General features: G+C 41.9%; 1 protein-coding gene across 1 annotated transcript in view; it reads right to left on the minus strand.

Annotated features, from left to right (window-relative positions):
* TTC33 (tetratricopeptide repeat domain 33) overlaps positions 1-24,050 on the minus strand; it is a 54,639-nt gene that overhangs the window by 29,230 nt on the left and 1,359 nt on the right. The gene's annotated exons all lie outside the window — the stretch shown is intronic.

Below are 24,050 nucleotides of genomic sequence, written 5' to 3' on the forward strand. Positions count from 1 at the left end.
TCTATTTAAAAAGGCAGTGCTAACAACAGAGTTGTTGATACAGAGGAAATAACAGTTGTATTCACATATACTGTAAGTCAATTAGAGAAATTGTCAAGACCTTCCACACTGAGAAACATTCTCGGACAGAACTTAGTATGTAGTACAACTACTGCGTTCATTTAAAAGCGTTAAAAAGAACAAATACTAATTAGATACATATAACAAAAAAAATCCATTTTCAAATGCTTTCATGTTCAACATTAGCGTCAGATAAGATGACAACTGGCAAAAAAAGAAAACACCTAGGAAATCCTCTACAGGGTGTAGAAACTGCTTTGCAATCGTCTATCAACATGTGGAGTACTTTGTTAAATCCCAGCCCTGCCATTCAACGTAACATAATTAAAATCAGGTAATGACTCTCATTTTATGGGTGAGAGCTCTGTAGGAGGCCAAAATAAAGAGTGACAAATAGAAGCAGAACTGAAGTTTGCACATGGAAATTCAAAAAAAGAACAGCAACCTGCCATTTCATTATTTAAGCAGTAAGAACAGACCATAGTAACCTTACAAGCTTTGAAAGAGAAGCAATTGTATAATTTCAGTAAAATCAATTCACTATTTAGTATCCTAAACAAAGGCTTCAAATTAATATAAACCAATTATCAGATATTGCAATAGTCATAATAGCTTAAGTATACATAGAGAAGTAAGGTATTTTTATTGCTGAAATGAAATTCTACATACAAAGATTTGGTTCCTCAAAATAGTTTCAACAGTAGTTCCTCTGAAAGCAGTAGGAAGAAAAATGTAGAAGAAAAACTGTTATGCTGCATTTGAAGCAATTTTAAGGTCATATTCCAGTCTGGAGAATTATTTGTTCAGATAGCCTTTAGAAACATACTAGTAGAGTTAGAATGATGGGTACCATCTGTTTTCTTCTTAGTTGAGTAGGCATTTAATCCTTTTAACCTTTCAATTATTTGTCAACAGATGGCTAACAGCTCTGCCCCTCTTACCTCATGTTACGATCCTACCCGTTCTCAGAAATCCGCCACAGAAACTAGGGCAAGACGTCAAAAGCTGTCAACAGCACCAAAAAGAAGCACCAAAAAAAATTCCTAGATTTAGATCCCAGCATTTCTCTCTTTCTCAAAACGACTTATTGCCAAAATATGATGCTCAAGGGTAGGGTATAAACAGGGCAAAACATTTTGGGAGAGATGATACATACAAAGCAATAGTCTGCTCACATTCTATCCTGAGCAGTTCATTTCATCTAGTTGACATGCGCTTGTTATCTTTACTAAATAATGTAACTCCCCTTCATTTTCTTTCCCTCGATTACTTCTGGCCTCCTTAAAATGTTTGCTGATGTCAACATCACAGAGTAACAATGACAGAATTTACATAGAAAAGCCGAGAGAAAGAGATAAGACAGAGGAAATGTGTAATTCTCTATGGCAGTTTGAGACTCAAAGGGAAATTTGAATTCATTTTTCATGAAAGTACCAATAAGTAATGTAGGCAGGTACCCTATAAACCTCCCCACATAGCTTAAATGATTAGAAGGTATTGATGTAAAAAGACTATAAAGCACCAGTACAAATAATAGTCAGCAAAAACCATTAAGTCTCCTGAAATAAGTGAAATACAGATGTGCAATGAAGAGTACGATCTCCCTAAAAGGACATAATATACACATATACAGATTATGTAGAGACTGGATGTCACCATCCAGAACTCAAGGAATGTATCAGACACTTCTAAATCCCAAGACGAGTAACATGCAAATCACACATGAAAGTGGCAAGAGGAGTGGGAACTCTCACTACCACCACTGCAGAGACGAGGAGTGGTGAGCCTGAGTCTCACCAAGCAAAAATGTTCTGTAAAGGGACAGCTGAGGCAAGGTCAAGTTTGTGCTCCATTTTCCATGACAGAGCTGGTTAGTCACTTACAATGCTGTTGTTTCTATTGATAAGTAACCTTACAAGAAATGTTAAGATTCAGATTGATGATTTTTGTTGGCAGTGTGATTTTGCAAACGCATAATAGTGCCTACCAAAAGAGAGTAACAGCAAAAACTTCTGGAACTATCTCCATCAACGTTTCACATAGCACAGCATGAGATACAAAGTAGAACATTAAAAATTCAGAGAAGATTAATATTTCAGATGGTTTTATCTACATTAATTAATGGATAGGAATACTTAAGCCATTTAGTCCACAGTATCCTATGCTTCTGAATCCTAACTTCTAACATTAATTCTTCCTCTTATTTTTTGACTCAAATCCTGTGCTTTGCTTAGCAGGGAACATCTACAAAGAATATTTTGAGTTCTGGAAGGACTCCCTTTCCATTAAACTACCCACAGATTTACAACACACTTTCAGAAAAGTAAACACAATAACAGATTCTAGTTTGCTGCAATAACGCACACAGCTGTAATGCATCTGTGAAGTATAAGACCCCTTCTTCTGGACAAAAAAAAAAAAAAAAAAAGGGAAGCAATCAAAGCTTCAAAGCTTCAGCATTGTATCTGGAGAAAGGATCCATGTCTCGATTAATTATAAAAGTATGCCCCTTAACGCATATTCCTTAAGAACTTCTCTCATTAAACATTAGGTTGATTCCACTGATTAGATAAAGATAATTAAGTCTGACTTGCAAAAGCCTCTCTCTACAACCTGCTTCCTGGATTTAACAAAAGCTACCATCCACAAACTCGAAGAGCATCAATGAATTTTCTTTAGACTGAGAAATACTCACCTTCATGGCTTTTTTTCAGTTTGCTCAATATTTAAAATTTCTCTCTGTCAATCTCAATTTATTATCCAAATGTGATGACCAAAACGAAATAACTTGGGCACCCTCACAATCAGTTAAAAAATGTTCAAAAACAATAAATTACCCAGAAATAAAAGTCAGGTTAAAGATTCCTCCCATACTTACACAATGCTCCATGTAATAGTTGTTTATACTAGTAATTTACATAAAAATTCCCCAGGTTTTATGACAGTAATTTCTTCTGTAAATTAATTAGGGTGTTTTAATATTAATTATTCTAATTTTAGAACTAATTTCTTTCATTCTGGATGTCAACAACACTTTCCAGTATTGTTTGGAATTCCTTTCTCACTTTGAATTCGAAAGAAATCAGCAACAAAAATACATAATTTCTGAAACCTCATTCATTCAGTTCCACCCACAGTACAGAAGTTTGGAATTCTGCCATGTTTTTGAAAGGCAAATACAAATGTCTTAATATAAAGTTGTAGAGTCATTCTAAGTGAGTTTTCAGAAGTCACTCTGCACTCTCCTCATCTCAGTCTACTTTCTTACCCCTGCTTTTCACCAGTATAAAAGCTTTTGCTTCTTAAAGCAAGTCAACAGTCTAATCCAGGTTATGACCTGTCCAAACATTTGTTTTAAAACACCTAGCAGCTCCCCAGTTTAATTCTCCATTTGGCTACACGAACACAAAGAGAGCTTTATTTAGGAACTAATGACACCACTATATTGTAATGGTTTCACATGATAGCCAAACTTTAATATCTCAAGTATATGTTTCGATGTTGGAGAAGTTCACAGTCCTTACTTTACTAAACAAGACAAATGTTGTAATAGTCATGAGACTGAGTGCATTGTAAAAAAATGGCACCTTTTGCAAATAGCTTCCTGCCACCTTCATACTGAGAGCTCTACAAATGGACTTTTCAATTTGGCAGTGAGGAAAGATGGTCTAGCAAGGGCTGACTAAAACAAAATTTATTTTCTATATTGGAAAACTTTTATTTAAATCCCAACATGTGATCCTACCCCCCAGAACGCTTTATACCAACCTCTTCTTTATTAAGCCTCTTTTTAAGTCCTTTTTGAAATATCAATAAATGTTGATCAAATTCAGATTAGTAACGCTCTTTGAAGACTGAAAGTTGAAATACTTCACTGAACTAAAATTCTATTTTAGAGCATGCAACACTTCAAATAATATGTCCAGGAAAATAAGATATGTGGGAGCATTACCAGGGAAAGTTAACCTTCTGACAAACAGAAAAGTTTCATTGACAAGCTAGTTTACAGGCAATTAAAAACATCTATATCAACATCCAAATACACTGAAGGTGGATTTATCATTAACACAAGAGCCAATTGCCAGGAAGAAAAAAGCTTGTATTAAAGCTTCCAGACAAATACAACTTCCTATAGAGAAGCCCAGGCTGCAGAATTCCTTTCAGTAAGTTTATGCAATTTAACATATTTAACAGATGTCTTCCATTTTTAACAGTAAAACAGGAATGTGGAGCCAGCTGTATACAAGCCATTATTCATTGCCAACACCTCTTATCCAAAGAGCCTAGTTTAAAAAAAAAATCTGCAGCTATGAACTGCATTTCATCTTAACTGTCATTTCTTAATTTTTGCAGAAGACAAAAAGCTTAAGCCACAGCCTTCTACATTAGATTTCTATTACCAGCTGATAGGTCAAAGACAAAACAAAAAACATTTTTTAAGATTTGCCATTTAGTTGCTAGAACTGGTAAAACTCCAGAGACTGGCATTAAGACACATCCAATACACACTAAGAATGGCAGCCTGTAAAATTATCAGTTTGAACTTGCTTCAAAATAGCAAGCTTCAGTTCTTCATGAAAACAAAATTTCTATGATTGTTTTTCATAAAGTAAGAAAAGGGGGAGGGATGCATTATCTCTGTCACTATACGGTATTAGTGTACCAGGCACCATCCAGAAGTAGAGAGGTATGGTCCTTTGTCTAAAACCTTTGATTTATGGTATTTCAACACCATATTAGAAAATTGAGTATGACATTATAAATACTGTGATTCTTCTCTTGAGGTTGGAATGGATGCTGGTCACCCAAACAATTGCAGGAAGGAAAACGTAAAATATCTATCACGTATTTCATATGTGTCACATAGTTTATCACAGGAATTGGCAATATATGTTAACAGTTTTGTTGTGTTATGACTCTTTCTGTACCTAGCCCCTATAAAAAAGTGTACTTCAGATACACACTGCTAAAATTAGAGAAAAAACTGCTCTGTATGTAACACGTTGGCACAGTCCCTTACGAGCTGAGTAATTTGTTCAAGGTCCAGTGGCTCATTCTGAAGCAGAGTAACATCTAAAAAGTGTAAAAACTGAAATGCCTGGCCTGCTGAGTGAAAACACATTCACAGACAACGACAACCATTTCAAATTAGAAATGTAATACAGTAACAATAACACATAGGCAACACTAGACAAGAATGTCACATAAATGAAAGAACTTGTCTCCACTTCCCTTGCTATTTGGCCGCTTATTCCAGCTGCCTTTTCCTGCCTATTTTCTCAAAAGCATTTGTGAACCAGATCAGAGCTAGTAATCAGAACAAGGCTATTTTGCAGCTAGTCTTCTTCTCCAGTCCAGTGACAAACTGGTAGTCTGAGTTGGCTCCCCCCAAAGTAAAACAAAACAAAGACACAAAAAAATTAGACCATTGCAAAGGGGTGGAAATGAGAGGGCAGGAGAGTTGGGTCACATTGACCCTGACTGAAATCGGCTTAACAAGGTTGGAACTGCAACCTTGGACTAGATACCTGAGTTGTAAACAACCAAAGCTAAGTAGCATGTATACCAGCCCATGCTTTCAATTACCTTGGCCCTGATACAATCTAACAATTGTCTACAAAATGACTAAATAGTCATCTCCCATGTAAATAAATGAACAAAACAAAAAGCAGTACAGAAAGTCAAGATCCACAATAAATTAAACTGTTACTAATTTGATAACCACGTTAGTGTACAAGACCCTACAAGTGATCTTTCTTGTGGTAGTACATAATGTTGTGAAGTCAACTCTTAAAAAATTAGCAGTCCTGCTCTTGATTTTCCCCACCTGCTATTTGAACCAACCTTTCAAAAGACCTGACTGAACAAGACACTGTTCCTGAAGAGTTTTTATTCTTAGCCTTTACTGCCAAGGTTCCTTTCCAGTTTAAGGAAACTTTCATGATATGCCCTAATATATGGAGGAAACCATTTAGAGTACTAGAAAACAAGTTGACATACATATAGAAACAAAGATCTTTGTAACAAAATAGACTGCTGCATCCTACTTCTTTAGCAAACTCCTGAAACAAATCCTGGAATAATCCCAGGCAGGTTTGTCCACAGCCACCCTGTTCAAGAAGGCAAAAGCACCACAAAACAGCCCTGGTGCATGTATAATGTTATCTATAGGGTTAACAGTGAGCAACCTGAACGTCCAACTTGCAATTTAAGTTCTTAAGTGAGCTGAATTATGTTGAAACCTCTTTCTCCTTACATTGTGAGGAGACTGTGAGCAAATATATATTCATGTCTTGACTGACTCCACTAAGTGCCTAAAGTTATACAGGCGTCAATTAAATTATGGTTTGTTTTTTACTTATGGAAATTACAAATATTTTTTATATATGTATATGATTCCACAGTCTACAGTTGTTCCATGAACATTCCTTTCTGCTTCTATTTACAAATACACACCTACATAAATATGCAAAAATTCAAATACAGATGGATACTACAATGTCACAATTCAGTATCCTCAAGTAACAATAACCTTAACAAAAAGATACTCTGAAAATTATTCAAACTCTGTACACAGTTTAACTGATCTACAATTCTTGCACACACACACTTAGAAAAATCTGCACTAAATTAGTAACAATAATAGTTACTAAATTAGTAACAATATCAAAACTACACTCCTGCTTTGCCAAATAATAACCAGTTGTTGGAAAATCATGTTTGCCAGAACAAAAGGAAAATAGCTAAATTAATGATAAATTGCAATTTAAACAAAAGGAACCATTTAAAATGAGCATTCTGCAAAGAACTTCCTCCTCAATGAGAGAAGACAACTAGATGCATCACTAGGAAGCACTCTACTGCACTCTACGTCAATAAAACAATAGAGTGTGAAGAGCTGTCCCTGAAGAATAACCGTGAGCAGGTTGAAAGCTTATGGGTAAGAGAGACAGAGGCAACAAAGGGAACCTCATGGTGGGTGACTACTACAGGCCGCCTGATCAAGGGGAGCTTACTGATGATGGCTTCTTCCTCCAACTCGAGGAGAGTTTGCACTCGCAGGCTCTCCTCCTACTGGAGGACTCCAACATCTGCTAGAAAAGTAACATGACAAGCTGTAGGCAATCCAGGAGATTCCTAGAAAGCACTAAGGGTAACTTCTTAAGCCAGGTAATAGATGCCCCTACCCGAGGGGATGCAACATGGGACCTGATGGTCACCAGTGCAAGTGAGCTCATCAGTGACATCAAGATTGGAGGCAGCCTGGGTTGCAATGATCATGCACTGGTGGAGTTCATGCTCCTGAGGGACACCGGAAAAGCAAGCAGTCAGGACCCTAAATTTTAGGAAAGCAAACTTCCAGCTCTTCAAGGAGTTAGTCAGAAGGACCACTTGGGAAACACTCCTCAGGGACAAGGGAAAAGACCTGGCAGATCTTTATGGACATGTTCCATACAGCACAAGAGCTCTCAGTTCCCAGGTGTAAGAAATCAGGAAGGAAGGGAAAGACCAGCATGGCTGAGTTCAGACATGCGCGTCAAACTAAAGAACAAGACAGAACTGCACAGGCAGTGGAAGAAGGGACAGGTATCCTGAGAAGAGTACAGGGATAGGGACACTGCCCAGTTGTACAGAGATGGGGTCAGGAGGGCCAAGGCGGGGCTGGAGCTGAATTTGGCAAGGGATGCAAAGAATAACAAGTAGGGCTTCAACAGGTATGTCAACCAGAACAGAAAGGTTAAAGAAAGCGTACCGCTCTGATGAACAAGAATGGTAACCTAGTATCAACAGACAAGAAGGCTGAGGTACTCAACTTTGTTACCTCAGTCTTCACTGGTAACCTCTCTCCTCACCCCTCCTGAGTCAATGGACCACAAGATGGGGACCAGGGAGATAAAGCACCTCCCACTGTGAGGGAAGATCAGATTCATGCCCACCTGAGGAAACTGAACATACACAAGTCTATGGGACCTGACGAGATACATCCCAGAGTCCTGAGAGAAGTGGCTTCTGTAGTTGCCAAACCACTCTTCACGGTATTTGAAAATTCATGGCAGTCAGGTGAAGTCCCTGGGGACTGGAAAATAGAAATATTGCATCCAGTTTTACAAAGAGTGGAAAGGAGGACCCTGGGAGCTACTGACCTGTCAGCCTCCCCACTGTGCCTGGGAAGATCATGGAACAGATCCTCCTAGAAGCTATGCTAAGGCACACAGAGCTCAGGGAGGTGATCCGAGACAGCCAGCATGGCTTCACCAAGGGCAAGTCCTGCCTGACCAACCTAGTGGCCTTCTATGATGGAGTGACTACATCAGTGGACAGGGGAAGAGCTACAGATGTCATCTCTCTGGACTTCCCTAAGGCCTTTGACATGGTCCCCCACAACATCCTTGTCTCTAAATTGGAGAGATATGGATCTGATGGGCGGACTGTTTGGTGGATGAGGAATTGGCTGGATAGTCACGTCCAGAGAGTAGTGGTCAATGGCTCAATGTCCAGGTGGAGACTGGTGATGAGTGGTGTTCCCCAGGGGTCCATACTGGGACCAGAGCTCTTTAACATTTTCATCAGTGACATAGACAGTGGATCATGTCTACCCTCAGCAAGTTTGCCAATGACATCAAGCTGAGTGGTGCAGTTGACATGCCAGAAGGACAGGATGTCATTCAAAGAGACCCGGGCAAGATCAAGAAGTGGGCCCGTGAGAACCTCATCAGGTTCAACACGGCCAAGTGCAACATCCTGCAGCTGGGTCGGGGCAAACCCTGGTGTGAATGCAGGCTGGGGGATGATGGGATTGAGAGCAGCCCTGCAGAGAAGGACTTGGGTACTAGTGGATGAAAAGCTGGACATGAGCTGGTAATGTCCATTTGCAGCTCAGAAAGCCAACCATATCCTGGGCTACATCAAAAGAAGCATGGCCAGCAGGTGATTCTGCCCCTCTGCTCCGCTCTGGTGAGACCCCACCTGCAGTGCTGCGTCCAGCTCTGGGGCCCTCAGCACAGGAAGGACAGGGGCCTGTTGGAGCGGGTCCAGAGGAGGCCACAAAAATGGTCCAAGGGCTGGAGCACCTCTGCTGTGAGGACAGGCTGAGAGAGTTGGGGCTGTTCAGCCTGGAGAAGAGAAGGCTGCAGGGGAACCTTATTGTGGCCTTTCAGTACTTAAAGGGGGACAATAGGAAAGATGAGGACAGTCTCTTAAGCAAGGCCTGCTGTGACAGGACAAGGGCCAATGGTCTTAAATTAAAGGAGGGTAGATTTAGACTGGATATAAGGAAAAAACTGTTTGCTATGAGAGTGGTGAGGCACTGGAACAGGTTGCCCAGAGAGGCGGTAGATGCCCCATTCCTAGAAACATTCAAGGTTAGGCAGGACGGGGCCCTGAGCGGCCTGATCTAATTAAAGATGTCCCTGCTCACTGCAGGGGGGTCGGACTTCCAACCCAAACCATTCTATGATTCTGTGAAGCAACAACTCTATCAGTAAGTGAGGAAAAACAATAAAGCTAGCAATAAAAAATAACTTCTAGACAAAAAGTAACGTGTTACTTGACACGGAAGTTTACAAGAGGGTTAAACACTGTAAAACACTCTCAGTACCTTTTTACTTTTTTATTCTGTAGAAAGGTTATGAGGCCTGCAAAACAAACTGCAACATGTGCTTTTCCCAAAAAATGGAGGGAAGAAGTCCCGTATTTGTTCAGAGTCTTTTTTGTTTCAGCTCACGTGCTCTGCACTTGAGTTACAGTTTACAGACCCTTAAGTCTCGTTTTAGTGAGTGTATCATTTGTAAGGCATTCTCAAGCAAGGTAACAGCAAGGAAGTTATATATATACACACAGTAGACAGTAATGCTAAACACTGAAAAACATCAAAAAGTGACCAGGTATTTTGACTAGAAGTCATGACCATGTTAATCAAGCCCCTATTCCTACTCTACAATTTTACTTACAGTGGTAAGCGTACCTATCTTCTCTGCATTTTTGCATGATAGACCTTAGAAAACATTCAACCTAATCAAAGCTAGTAACTACTGAGATTAAAAATTTTCATTTTATTTGCAGAACACTGGTATTGGTCATTCACTCTGAAAGAGGTAAGCACTACATGGAATAGCTAATTATACCTGGCATGCAGTTTACATCCAAGATTGATACCAAACAGTTATTTTCAGCCCACAAGGAATAGTAGGAGTGAGTATTTACCACATTCTCCTAGTTCCATCATAAGCATTTTCCAGTGATTTCCCCTACACTTAATTACAAAAATCCAACTATGTAAGGCTTTCAGATCACTCTTACAGAAGAGTCAACATTCCCGATGCAATATATCAGCTGCTTAACTTTTAGACTATTCAGGAGCCAGAAATAAAAGCTAAATATGTAGACTCCCAGATTATCTACCAAATCAATCCTTTTAATTTTCTAAATTTTAAAATGCATATTTGCTTTAAATAAGGTCAGTTAGCAGACAGAGGTGGTAGGACGATGGAGCCAAGGCTGCCTGGTTTTTTGCACCCCTCTCTGTATCCAAAGCATTCCACTCAAGATATACAGACTAGTGAAACAAAATTAAATTAAAGAAACAGAAGGAAGTTTCCCACCAACTGAGAAAGGTTCCATGCCAACAACCTGTATGGTCAAATTCAAGTCTGAGGAACTACCTTATGTATTCTAAATGCACCTGTATTTTAATTGGATATAATTACAGAATGGCCACGATTGAAATGAACCTCTGGAGATCATCTAGTACAGTCACCCTGCTCATGGTCAGCTAAAGCAGGTTGCTCAGGTTATTGTCCAGTCGGGTTCAGAGTATCAACAAGGATGGAAAGTTCACACCATCCTGTGGTCAATCTGTCATCTATCAGGTTGGCCAAGCATGATTTCCCCTTTGCTAATTGATGCCAGCTACTCCCAATAACCTTCTTGTACTTCATGTGCTTCAAAACTGTATCCAGAATTATTTGCTCCACAACCTTCCCTGGGACAGATTTGAGGTAGATGGGCCTGTAAGTCTCTGAATCCTCCTTCTCACAGGTCATGAAGATAAGAAGTAATGTTTGCTTTCTAGCAGCCCTCAGGAACCACCCTCAGTTGTCAAGGTCTTTCAAATGCAGCGTCTTTGCAATGACATCAACCAGCTCCCTCAGCACTCATGGACGCACCCCATTAACGTCCCATGAACTTGTATAGGTCAGGTTTGTCTAAACATTTCACAGTGTGATCCTCTCCCACCAAGGGTAGATCTTCCTTGCTCCAGGCTTTCCCTCTGGTCTCATGGGCCTGGGGTCCCTGAAGGCAGGTCTTATCAATAAAGACCAAAGCAAAGACAACACTAAGTAGCTTGGCCTGTTCTGCGTCCTTTGTCACTAGATTCTCTACCCCATTCAGCAGAGGACCGCCATTTTTCCCCATCTTCTTTCTGCTGCCAATACACCTGGAGAAGATCTTCTTGTTGCCTTTCACATCCCGCATCAGATTCACTCCAGGTGGGCTTTGGCTTTCCTAATCCCATCCCTGCATACTCAGAAAAGGTCTCTATGGTCTTCCTGGGTCACATCACCTTCCTCCTTCCTCTTGTGCGTTTCCATTTTATGTTTGGATTTTGTCAGGAGCTCCCTGTATATCCATACAGGACTCCTATCACCTTTTCTTGATTTCCTCCTCATCAGGATGAACCATTACTGATCTTAGAGGAGGTAACTCGAAAGAATGCAACTGGCTCTCCTGGACCTCTCTTCTCTCTAACATACCCTACTTCTCCTAGGCTACTCCATAACGTAACTCAGCCTATTAAACTGCTAAAATGTTTCTGCCAAAGATAACTGTTGGATCTTCTGGGAAACCTCTTTACTAACATTATATTATGTAAGTAACATCAGTTTTACTGACTGACAATTAAAGGGCAATTTCAACACAATGATCTTTGCCCTTTGCTATGTTAGTTGCATCAGAATGAATTATCAAGATAATTTGAAAGCAATTTCATTACTTTAGAGCTTTCGTAACTCACTAGTAATCAAGTGCTTATCATAATCTAAACCTAAAAGACACAGGTAAATTGAACAAATACAAATGTTGTAAGAACATGACAGAAAGGCTTTTCAACTTTATTTATATAGGTATTGCTCTTCTGCTCCATCTGTTAAATGTTTTTTTTTTTAATAACAATTTACTACTACACTAAATACACTTTTTAAAGAAGGGTGCCTCACCATCTGACAGTGTCACCTTACAATGTCTAGTGAGAATGACAAACTCAACTACAGCTTATATAGCTAAGGAATCACAAACTACACATGTTGAAGTGATGCTGGCATATTAGCATCAGGGGAAAAAAGTCTCAACTGCTAAAATGTGAAATAAGTAGCACTTAGCAATTAAAAAAAAATACATCAGAAAATTAAATTAAGTAATTCTCAAAGACTAGTTCCTCTAGAAAAGTAAACGGTTTCATGAAAATTGGCCTATTATCTGGTCTACTCATTGCATTTTGACACGTCCTTGTTTAATTTGCTGCTGCAAAAGCTAAAGGAAAGAATAAACACTTATTAATCACTCTAATTTACACATCAAGTGACAGAGTGACATGAAGTGACAAAGTGATGCAACTATTTATTTCAACACAGGTGAGTCTATATAAGCTTAGCCAAAACATAAGAGTGTTCCAGTTGAAAACATGATCTTCCCAAACCAGTACCAGCTTTAGAGATGGAGATTTTTTAGTGTAATATGGAATAATAAATATCATCAGAAGCAAGGGCAGTATTAACTTTTACTTAGCAAAACTGAAAAATTAAATGCAAATCAGTATGAATTTAAACCCAATAGTGTATATTTGAAAAAGAAAATGAAGTCTTTGTTAGGGGAAGTTCAGATCAGGCATTAGGAAAAGGTTCTTCACTGAGGGGGTGGTTGGTCCCTGGGACAGGCTCCCCAGGGAAATGGTCTTGGTATCAAGCCTGACAGAGTTCAAGGAGCATCTGGACAAGGCTCTTAGTCATAGGGTATAGTTTGAGACAGTCCTGTGAGAAGCAGGGAGTTGGACTCGATGATCCTTATGGGTCCCTTCCAACTCAAGATATTCTACAATTATTCTACAATTAGATAAGCATTTTTTGCACATCTTCAGGGTACATTGAGAAGAACTCTACCTCCACCTACTGGACTAGCTACAAAAGTGTTTGTAGTTTGAAAACAGCATAGGGGGATTACAAAGCCATCTGTATGAATAGGCAACTCAATTATATTGAAGATACCAGTGTGAAAGAAGTTTTTTCTTCTCCTTGCTGTTGCTGTCTACATGCCGTATGTTTGAGTACATTATACTTCACTGTTTAATCTCACCTAAACCCATTCCTAAACTTGTGTCCACAGTCAGAGACTACCTAACTATCAAAGTACACTATAACTGCAAACTGCTGTGTTCAAAATACTGAGGCTGAGTACACAGACTTTTATCCTTTTGGATTATGCTGGATTTAAAACAACGTAGGACTATCAACACAAATAACCTAAAGTGGACTATGATTTTTGGAGTTGGGTTTTTTTTTGTTTTGTTTGTGGCTTTTTTTTTAATTCCGGTGTATGTGGCCACATCCATACTGGTGTCTTAAGCTGGATAATCCGCCAGCATTATATGTTTCATATAAGCAAAAAAAAAATTCTCCTCTGGAATATTCTCCATTCTCTCTACCAACAGACAATATTCTGTTTCCCAAAGACTTTGTGTGTGTGTTTGTACATGTTTAATTGCTCCTTCCCACACAACAGAAGAGCACACAAATGTGACACTTCTTCCACATATAGAATCATAGAATGGTTTAGGCTGGAAGGGACTTTTAGAGGTCATCTAGTCCAACCCCCCTGCAGTGAGCAGGGACATCTTCAACTAGATCTTTTCCTTCCGTTCTGAGAGCAGGATCACTCATTCACAAGTCATCTTCAACACTGCCTGTTGATCAAATTTGTAGGTCAGAATTTCCTAAAACATGTCTTCCACAACAATGGACCCACTGGGATAATCAACCCAGGTCAATGCCTGTTTCTAGTAATCTCCCCATCTTTCTTCCCATCCCACAAAAAGACAAAAATATGGATCAGAAACTGTTCTCTTCAGCACCGTTTTTCTTCTGTTTGTGTCTCAGTCTCAGCTTAAGAGGGTCATGCACACACATTATAACAGGTACAAGCAATCCTCAAGCAGCTTCTACAAAAGCTGAAAACCTATAGAGGACTGCCACCTCCAAAACAATTCAACCATGCCACTCCTGAGTTTGCCAACAGGCAACAAACACAGACTTCACAAATTCTGATCCCCAAGAAGTTAATTAATCCTTCCCCTCAAGAAGCACTGAGACTTGCTTTACAAGCACAAGTCAATCAGATCTCACTCATCCACAGAAGCAGACTCACTGCATACAGGGACACTAATAAAACCATAGTGGGGGTATAACACCAACACCATCACCATGACCCTTAGCAGAAAAATAAGATAATGGAATAACCAAGTGTCCTGGTTTCGGCTGAGATAGTATTAATTTTCTTTCTAGGAGCTAGTACAGTGCTGTTTTAGATTCAGTATGAGAATAATGTTGATATCACACTGATGTTTTGGTTGTTGCTAAGTAGTGCCTACACTACTCAGGACTTTCCAGCTTCCCATGCTCTGGCGGGTGCACAAGAAGCCAGGAGGGGAGGGGGCACAGCCAGGACAGCTGATCCAAACTGGCCAAGGGGGTATTCCGTACCATATGACGTCATGCTCAGTATATTAACTGGGAAAGTTGGCCAGGGGGCAGTGATTGTGGCTCCAAAGATCCAGATGAAGCCCAGTGCACACAACCCATGTGGCAGAAGTTTGTACGGAGCGCACCACCATCACATGTAAACTCGTTGGCAGTGCTAGCCTGGAAAGATGAAAAGGTGCCAACAGTAGGAGATGTGGCTAACAGACTCCAGGTTACAAAGCAACTATCTCTTCATCCTCATCTCAGTTGCGGAGAAACTGTCACAGAAGGTTCAGCAACTCAAAGAAGATATGTCCTGCTCCCCACCTGTATGGACCAGTATCTCAGGCATTAGAAGTAAGCATCCCTTTGCTCGAGAGAGAGGATATAGCGGATACATACCACGGGGCACCCTGTGGTTTTACCTGCATGACCACAGACAGGACATGATGAGGTGGGATGGCAAACCTACCTCGACCCTAAAGCCACATGTACATGAGTTGAAAGCAAAAACAATCACTGAGGAAAAAATTGCTGCTCCTGTTTCCAGTGAGCAGGTCCCCAGACAGAGGAGTAAAAGCGCTGAATTTATTTCTGAGCTTAATAAAGAGACTTTTCGTTTGCATTTACGAGTAACAAATACTACTATCAGGACTAGAGGGGCCCTGCCTCCAGCTAGGTGGAGGAAAGGGATAACCAGGTTTACTTGACTGTGTGGATCCAATGGCCTGGCATGTCCGACCCACAAGGAGGATAAGGCTCTAGTGGACACGAGTGCACAGTGCACCCTAATGCCATCAAACTATATAGGGGCAGAATCCATCTGTATTGCTGGAGTGACAGGGATTCCAGCAGCTAGCTGTATTGGAGGCCAAAGTGAGCCTAACCGGGAAGGAGTGGAAAAGCAGCCCTATGTCACTGGCCCAGAGGCTCCGTGCATCCTTGGCACAGACTACCTCAGGAGAGGGTATTTCAAGGACCCAAAAGGGTACAAGTGGGCTTTTGGTGTAGCTGCCTTGGAGACGGAGGAAATTAAACAGCTGTCTACCATGTCCGGTCTCTTGCAGGACCCCTCTGTTGTGTGGCTGCTGAGGGTCAAAGAAAATGAGGGCCAACTGCTACTGCAACAGTGCACCGGCAGCAATATCACATCAGCCGAAACTCCCTGATTCCCATTCATGAGCTGATCCATTGACTGGAGAGCCAAGGAGTGATCAGCAAGGCTCGCTCACCTTCTCACAGTCCCATATGGCCAGTGTGGAAATCTAACGGAGGGTGGAGGCTAACAGTAGACTATCGTGGCTTGAACGAAGTCACTCCACCGTTGAGTGCTGCTGTGCCAGACATGCTACAATTTCAATATGAACTGGAGTCAAAGGCAGCCAAGTGGTATGCCACAACTGATATCGCTAATGCATTCTTCTCAATCCCTCTGGCAGCAGAGTGCAGGCCAGTTTGCTTTCACTTGGAGGGGCGTCCAGTACACCTGGAATCAACTGTCCCAGGGGTGGAAACACAGCCCTGACGCTTGTCATGGACTGATTCAGAGTGCACTGGAACAGGGAGAAGCTCCAGAACACCTTCAATACATCGATGACATCATTGTGGGGCAACACAGCAGAAAAGGTTTTTGAGAAAGGGAAGAAAATAATCCAAATACTTCTGAAGGCCAGTTTTGCCATAAAACAAAATAAGGTGAAGGGACCTGCACAGGTGATCCAGTTCCTAGGAATAAAATGGCAAGATGGATGTTGTCAGATCCCAATGGATGTGATCAACAAAATAACAGCCATGTGTCCACCACAAGCTTTCTTAGGTGTTGTGGGTTTTTGGAGAATGCATATTCCAAATGACAGTCCGATGGTAAGTGCCCAGAACAAGAATGATTTCAAATGGCACCCTTAGCAACGACAAGCCTTTGAACAAATTAAACAGAAGAGAGTTCATGCAGTAGCCTTCGGGCCAGTCCAGGCAGGATGAGGTATAAGAAATGTGCTCTACACCACAGCCAGGGAGAATGGTCGTACCTGGAGCCTCTGGCAGAAAGCACCAGGGGGACCTGAGGTCAGCCCCAAGGGTTTTGGAGTCAGGGATACAGAGGATCTGAGGCCTGCTGTACGCCACCTGTAAAAGAGATATTGGCAGCATATGAAAGGGTTCGAGCTGCTTCAGAAGTGGTGTTCCTCCTGGAACCCCGACTGCTGGTGCTGGGCTGGATGTTCATAAAAAAGGTCCCCTCCACATACCATGCAACTGATGCTACATGGAGTAAACGGGTTGCACTGATCACCCAGTGGACTCAAGGAGGAAACCCCAGTCACCCAGGAATCTTGGAAGTGACCATGGACTGGCCAGCAGGCAAAGATTTTGGAATATCACCAGAGGAGGAGGAGGTGACACATGCTGAAGAGGCCCCACTGTATAACAAACTATAACAAAAAATGAGAAGCAATATGCCCTGCTCACTGATGGGTCCTGTTGCCTTGTGGGAAAGCACCGGAGATGGAAGGCTGCTCTATGGAATCCTATACAGCAAGTCACAGAAACCGCTGAAGGAGGTGGTGAATCAAGCCAGTTTGCAGAGGTAAAGGCCATCCAGCTGGCCTTAGACATTGCTGAATGGGAAAAGTGGCCAGTGCTCTATCTCTATACGGACTCCTGGGTGGTGGCAAATGCCCTGTGGGGCTGGCTGCAGCAGTGGAAGCAGAGCAACTGGCAGCACAGAGGCAAACCCATCTGGGCTGCCGCATTGTGGCAAGATATTGCTGCCCGGGCAGAGAACCTGGTTGTAAAGGTGAGTCATGTGGATGCTAACATCCCCAAGAGTCCGGCCACTGAAGAACATCAAAACAACCAGCAGGTGGATCAGGCTGCCAGGATTGAAGTGGCTGAGGTGGATCTAGACTGGCAACATAAGAGTGAACTATTTCAAGCTCAGTGGGCCCATGACACCTCAGGCCATCAAGGAGAGATGCAACATACAGGTGGGCTCGTGATCAAGGGGTGGACTTGACCATGGACACTATTGCACAGGTTACCTGTGAATGTGAAACATGCGCTGCAATCAAGAAGCGAAGCAGGTAAAGCCTCTGTGGTATGGAGGGTGATGGCTGAAATACAATTATGGGGAGGCCTGGCAGATTGATTATATCACACTCCCACAAACCCGCCAAGGCAAGCACCATGTTCTCACAATGGTGGAAGCAACCACCGGATGGCTGGAAACATATCCTGTGCCCCACGCCACCGCCCAGAACACCATCCTGAGCCTGGAAAAACAAGTCTTATGGTGACACAGCACCCCAGAGAGAACTGAGTCAGGCAATGGGACTCACTTCTGAAACAGCCTCATAGACACCTGGGCCAGAGAGCATGGCATTGCGTGGGTGTATCACATCCCGTCATGCACCAGACTCCAGGAAAATCAAACAACACATTGGACTGTTAAAGACTACACTGAGAGCAATGGGGGGTGGGACATTTAAACACTGGGATACACATTTAGCAAAAGCCACCTTGTTAGCCAACACTAGGGGATCTGTCCATCAAGCTGGCTGGCCCTGCCCAACCAGAGTTCTTACGTACCGTGGAAGGGGATGAAGTCCCTATAATGCACATAAAAAATATGCTGGGAAAAAGTCTGGGTTATTCCTGCCCTGGGCAAAGGCAAACCCATTCATGAGACTGCTTTTGGTCGAGGGCCTGGGTGCACTTGGTGGGTGATACAGGAGGATGGAGAAGTGCAATGTGTATACCTCAAGGTCATTTGATTTTGGGTGATATGATGTTAATTGCTATATAATATTGTATGTCATCACTTCTGTGGTTGTTATATGCCATATCAATGGTATCACAGTAGGAATCTACCAGACTAAGAATCAAAAAATTAACTTTTATTAAACCAAGCAAAGTGCAGTAGTGATAGAACAAGGACTGACTTCAGCTCACAACAATCCAAAACCACACACCACCTCTCCTGCCCTAAAGGACTGTTATGACAGAGCCCAAAGGCACAGACTAAGTGAACTCAACTGACATTTTAGAGTCCATGGACTAAGGGAAGGATATCTGTCTGTGTGTACACATGCACACAGATATACATATATATATATGCACATATATTATACACACACATTCTGCCAGGTGCACAAGAAGCTGGGAGGGCAGGGGACACAGCCAGAACAGCTGATCCAAACTGGCCAAAGGGATATTCCATACCATGGTGCCATGCTCAGGATATAAACTGTGGAGAATTGGCCAGGGAGAAGGAGCGATCGTGCTCAGGGACTGCAGGATGTCAGTTAGCAGGTGGTGAGCAATGGCATCACTTTGTTTTTTCCTGGTTTGTGCTTCTTTGTCTCATTGTTTTCCTTTTCATTACATCATCATCATCATGCTTTTATCTCAACACATGAGTTTTCTTCCTTTTGATCTTCTACTTCTCTCCCCCATCCCCCTGGGGTAGGGGGAGTGAGTGGCTGTGCAGTGCTTACCTGCTGGCTGGGGTTAAAACATGACACCAGTCATGAAAGTAGTAAACAGTATTCTACCTAAATAACAGCAGTTCTGCTTATAAAATTCATCTTTTATCATATTACTATTGCCATGCACGTTACCTTGGAGTTTCTCTTCAATAAGAGGAGAAGTTGAACTTAACTACATTTGATTCTTTCCTTTATTTCCTTTATATATTTTAAATTCTTTCTTTCCTCCAAAACCTGCTTGGAGGAATCCCATGGGCTAGGGCTCTGGAAGGCAGGTGGGTCCAAGAGAGCTGGACAGTATTCAGGGACCACTTCCTCCAAGCTCAAGATCAGTGCATTCCTGTGAGGAAGAAGTCAAGCACAGGAGCCAGGACATCTGCATGGATGACCAAAGAGCTTCTACAGAAACACAAAGGGAAGAAAGTGGTTTTACAGTATGTGGAAAAGGGACTGACCACTTGGGAGAAATACAGGAACGTTGTCAGAGTATGCAGAGATGCAACAAGGAAGGCCAAGGCTCACTTGGAACTAAATCTGGGAAAGGATAACAAGAAGGGTGTCTTCTAATACATCAGTAGGAAAAGAAAGACTGGAGAAAATGTGGGCCCGCTGCTGAACGAGGTGGGTGCCCTGCTGACACAGGATGCAGAGAAGGCAGAGTTACCGAATGCCTTCTTTGCTTCAGTCTTCACTGCTAAGGCTGGCCCTCAGGCATCCCAGGCCCCAGAGAAGAGAGAAAAAATCTGGACAAAGGAGGACTTCCCCTTGGTTAAGGAGGATTGGGTCAGAGATCACCTAGGCAAGCTGGATCCTCACAAATCCATGGACCCTGATGAGATGCACCCACAAAAGCTGAGGGAGCTGGTGGAAGCTGTTGCTAAGCCACTCTCCATCATCTTTGAAAGGTCATGGAGGACAGGAGAGGTGCCCGAGGACAGGAAGAAAGAAAATGTCACTCCAGTCTTCAAAAAGGGTGAGAAGGAGGACCTGGGAAACTATAGGCCAGTCAGCCTCACCTCCATCCCCGGAAAGGTGATGGAACAGTTCATTCTGGAGGTCATCTCCAGGCATGTAGAGGACAAGAGGGTTATCAGAAATAGTCAACATGGATTCACCAAGGGGAGGTCATGCCTGACCAACCTGACAGCCTTCTGTGATGGTGTGACTGGCTGGGTCGACAGAAGGAGGGCAGGGGATGTTGTTTACCTCCACTTCAGCAAGGCTTTTGACACCATCTCCCACAGCATCCTCGTAGGTAAGCTTAGGAAGTCTGGGTTAGATGAGAAGACAGTGAGGTGGATTGAGAACTGGCTCAATAACAGAGCTCAGAGGGTCGTGATCAACAGGGCAGAGTCTGGTTCGAGGCCCGTTACTAGTGGTGTTCCTCAGGGCTCTGTGCTGGGTCCAGTCCTGTTCAACATATACATCAATGACCTGGATGAACGGACAGAGTGTAACCTCAGCAAGTTCGCTGATGATACCAAGCTGGGAGGGGCGGCTGATACACCAGCAGGCTGTGCTGCCATCCAGCGAGACCTGGACAGGCTGGAGAGCTGGGCCGAGGGGAACATCTTGAAATTCAACAAGAGCAAGTGCAAGGTCCTGCACCTGGGGAGGAACAACCCCATGCACTGGTGCAGGCTGGGGGCTGAACTACTGGAAAGCGGCTCTGTTGAGAATGACCTGGGAGTGCTGGTGGGCAGCAGATTGACCATAAAGCCAGCTCTGTGCCCTTGTGGCCTAGAAGGCCAACAGTATCCTGGGCTGCATTAAAAGGAGCGTGGCCAGCAGATTGAGAGAGGTTATCCTCCCCCTCTACTCTGCCCTAGTGAGACCCATTTGGTGTGTACTGTGTCCAGTTTTGGGCCCCCCAGTTTAAGAAGGATGTGGAACTGCTCGAGCAAGTCCAGCGGAGAGCTGCCAAGATGATCAGGGGAGTGGAGCATCTCCCTTATGAGGAAAGGCTGAGAGACTTGGCTTTGTTCAGCCTGGAGAAGACTGATGGGGGATTTCATCAACACCTATAAATATCTAAAGGGTGGGTGTCAGGACAAGGGGGCCAGACCCTTTTCATTGGTGCTCAATGACAGGACCAGGGGCAATGGGCACAAGATGGAACACAGGAAGCTCCACCACAATATGAGCAAAAACTCCTTTCCTGTGAGGGTGCCAGAGCAGTGGCACAGGCTGCCCAGGGAGGCTGTGGAGTCCCTTCCCTGGAGACATTCAAAACCCGCCTGGACGTGTTCCTGTGCCCCCTGCTCTGGGTGTGCCTGCTCAAGCAGGGGGGTTGGATGAGATTATCTCCAGAGGTTCCTTCCAACCCCTGCCATTCTGTGATTCTGTGATTTAGCCCCTTGCTTCTTCGCAAGTTTGGTTTTTTTTAGGATCCCTTTTTCTCTCCACTCCACAAGTAACACCATCTAAGATACCACCTTACTTACCCTCTATTGCTCAGTCTTCTTATGAATTTCTTCAGTCGAAGAGATGCCATCCTTTTACCTAAATGTTACACAATACAACCCAAATCTGTCTTTAACTATTTTTATGCTTCGATATTTCAGGAAAAAAGCAACATCAAGTACTTAACTGTTTACATGAGTCTGTTCATGTTTACAAAGGTATATTCAAGAAATACACCATGTAAGTCTGAAACACGATTACAGCAACCAGTTTCCACCAGACAGAATAAACAGTCCTTTCAGCCTGCTTCCTCAAGTTCCCTATAATGGTATGTCAATTATTCCACCTGTTTAAGTAATAAACACCTCCCACTGCAAGTTTAGCCTCTAATCTATGTAAATCTTTTTTTTTAAGAGAAAGATCTGCCTGGAAGTTAAGTGCCCTCACAGCACCACACCACCGTAATTGCCCAAACTGTACAGGGTGTGCTAGACTTATTGATGGAAACCACAATTTCAAGTTAGAACTTCTGTTAAACTTCAGATGTGTTACACAAAAGACTGTGATAAGCCTCCCAAAAACAGCATTTTAATTTCTTGTTAATTGTCTCTCATACCTGTTATAAACCATTCAGTGTTTCTCAGTAGTTCTTATAGCACTTCTTAATGGATATAGTTCTCAGTAAATTCACAAAAAAAACCTTATGTTGCTACTTATAGATGGGTTAAACTTTTGTATTGTTTTCTAACTGACAAAGGAAAACTTAATCTCTAAGACCAATTTAAGATATGAAAAGCACTGAAAATTACCTGCTGCTCAAACATGCATTAGTCTGTATCTCCCTGCCCTAACCACATGTGCAACAGTTTATCCTCTGCCATTCAAGAGATATATTGCACTTTACATAATACACAAAACCAAATAATTAAAAATGAACACCAAAATCCACGAAGATTTACATGTCCAAAGTGAAATAAAAGGACAGCAAAGGTAGAACAGAAGACAGAAATAAAAATCAATATATGAAAGTACAGTAAATATTAGTGACTACGAGCTGGAGAATTAAAACATTTAGAAATACTTGTCTTCTCAAGCTTAAAAACACAATCTCTATATCATGAAAGGACAGAATAGGCCTACCTTTCTGTAGAACACTGTATGATTTATTTCCAGCGTTAAAAACAAAGAGTTTAATAGGCTCTTAATTTGTGGATTCTGTGTTTTCAGCTATTAATATTAATGTAACTGACTTATGCAGCTACTGCATTAAAGGTATTGATTAACACAACAGCAGCATGCTTATAACCATTCTAGCTTAATTTGGTTTAAATTGAAAGTCAACTTTAAAAGGCTTCAAAATTTTTTTCAGGAATTATGGAACTCTAGAACACAAAAAGATGTACAGAAATGAGTCACTGCCCCCTGAACAGTGTCACCATTCAAGTGAACAGTAAAAAGAGGAAACTGTATTTAAATATTTGGAAATAAGCCTTTTCTCAAATACGTTTTTTATTTAATTATTGTTTTTTCAACCAGAGCAGACTTCACAAACAGCGTGTTTATCATTATACATAAATGTCCCCACTTTAAACTTTTAAGTTGTTCCCTCATCCATATTGCCCTTGGAACCCTCTTTTAGGACTAAATTTCTTAAGACAAAAAGTTGAACAGACCAGGAGCGCCTACTGACTTATTATGGAATTGTTTCTACCAGGAAAATAATGTTAACTCAGATCTGGGACAATGAATAAAGTGGAGATGCTCATACAAGTAAAGTCAGGATACAGATTTAGGCGTCCAGTCTGAAGATTTTAAGGTGACTATTTTTGGAACTGTTTTTCCCCCTCCAGAGAATATCCAGCCAAATTATGTAGTTAATACATAACTGATAGTCCCTCTTTCCCTTTCCTAACCCTCTTTTGCAATATCCTTGCAAAACTGCTGAAGTCTCAAGGCTCCATACTGCTATCAGAAGATGTTCAGAGCCAGCTACCTAAACCTGACTTTCCAAAACCATTAGACAGATTAATAGTGCCTTAGCTGCTTTGCAGTATTTGCCTAGGCACAGCACCATGTAAATAAGCTTGATCTTAGTAAGAGAAAATACACATTTACAAGCATTACTTACAGTGTGACTTATCCTATTGTATCTTGTTTACCCTTTCAACTTTCAGATCCAATCAGTTTCTCATCTTCCTCCCACCATTTTTTTGTTTTGTGAACACACAAAAACGAGACTGAATACAGACTTGATTTCACATCTGCCAACACAGTCAAACTTACTTTGTACCAGCGAGGAAAGGCAGAATGAAAGAAAGGATCATTTTTTCAAATATGAGAAATGTGAATGCAGCTGCCAGCAACTTACTTCATC

The sequence above is a fragment of the Phalacrocorax carbo genome, chromosome Z (assembly GCF_963921805.1).
Source record: "Phalacrocorax carbo chromosome Z, bPhaCar2.1, whole genome shotgun sequence".
Taxonomy (NCBI): Eukaryota; Metazoa; Chordata; class Aves; order Suliformes; family Phalacrocoracidae; genus Phalacrocorax; species Phalacrocorax carbo.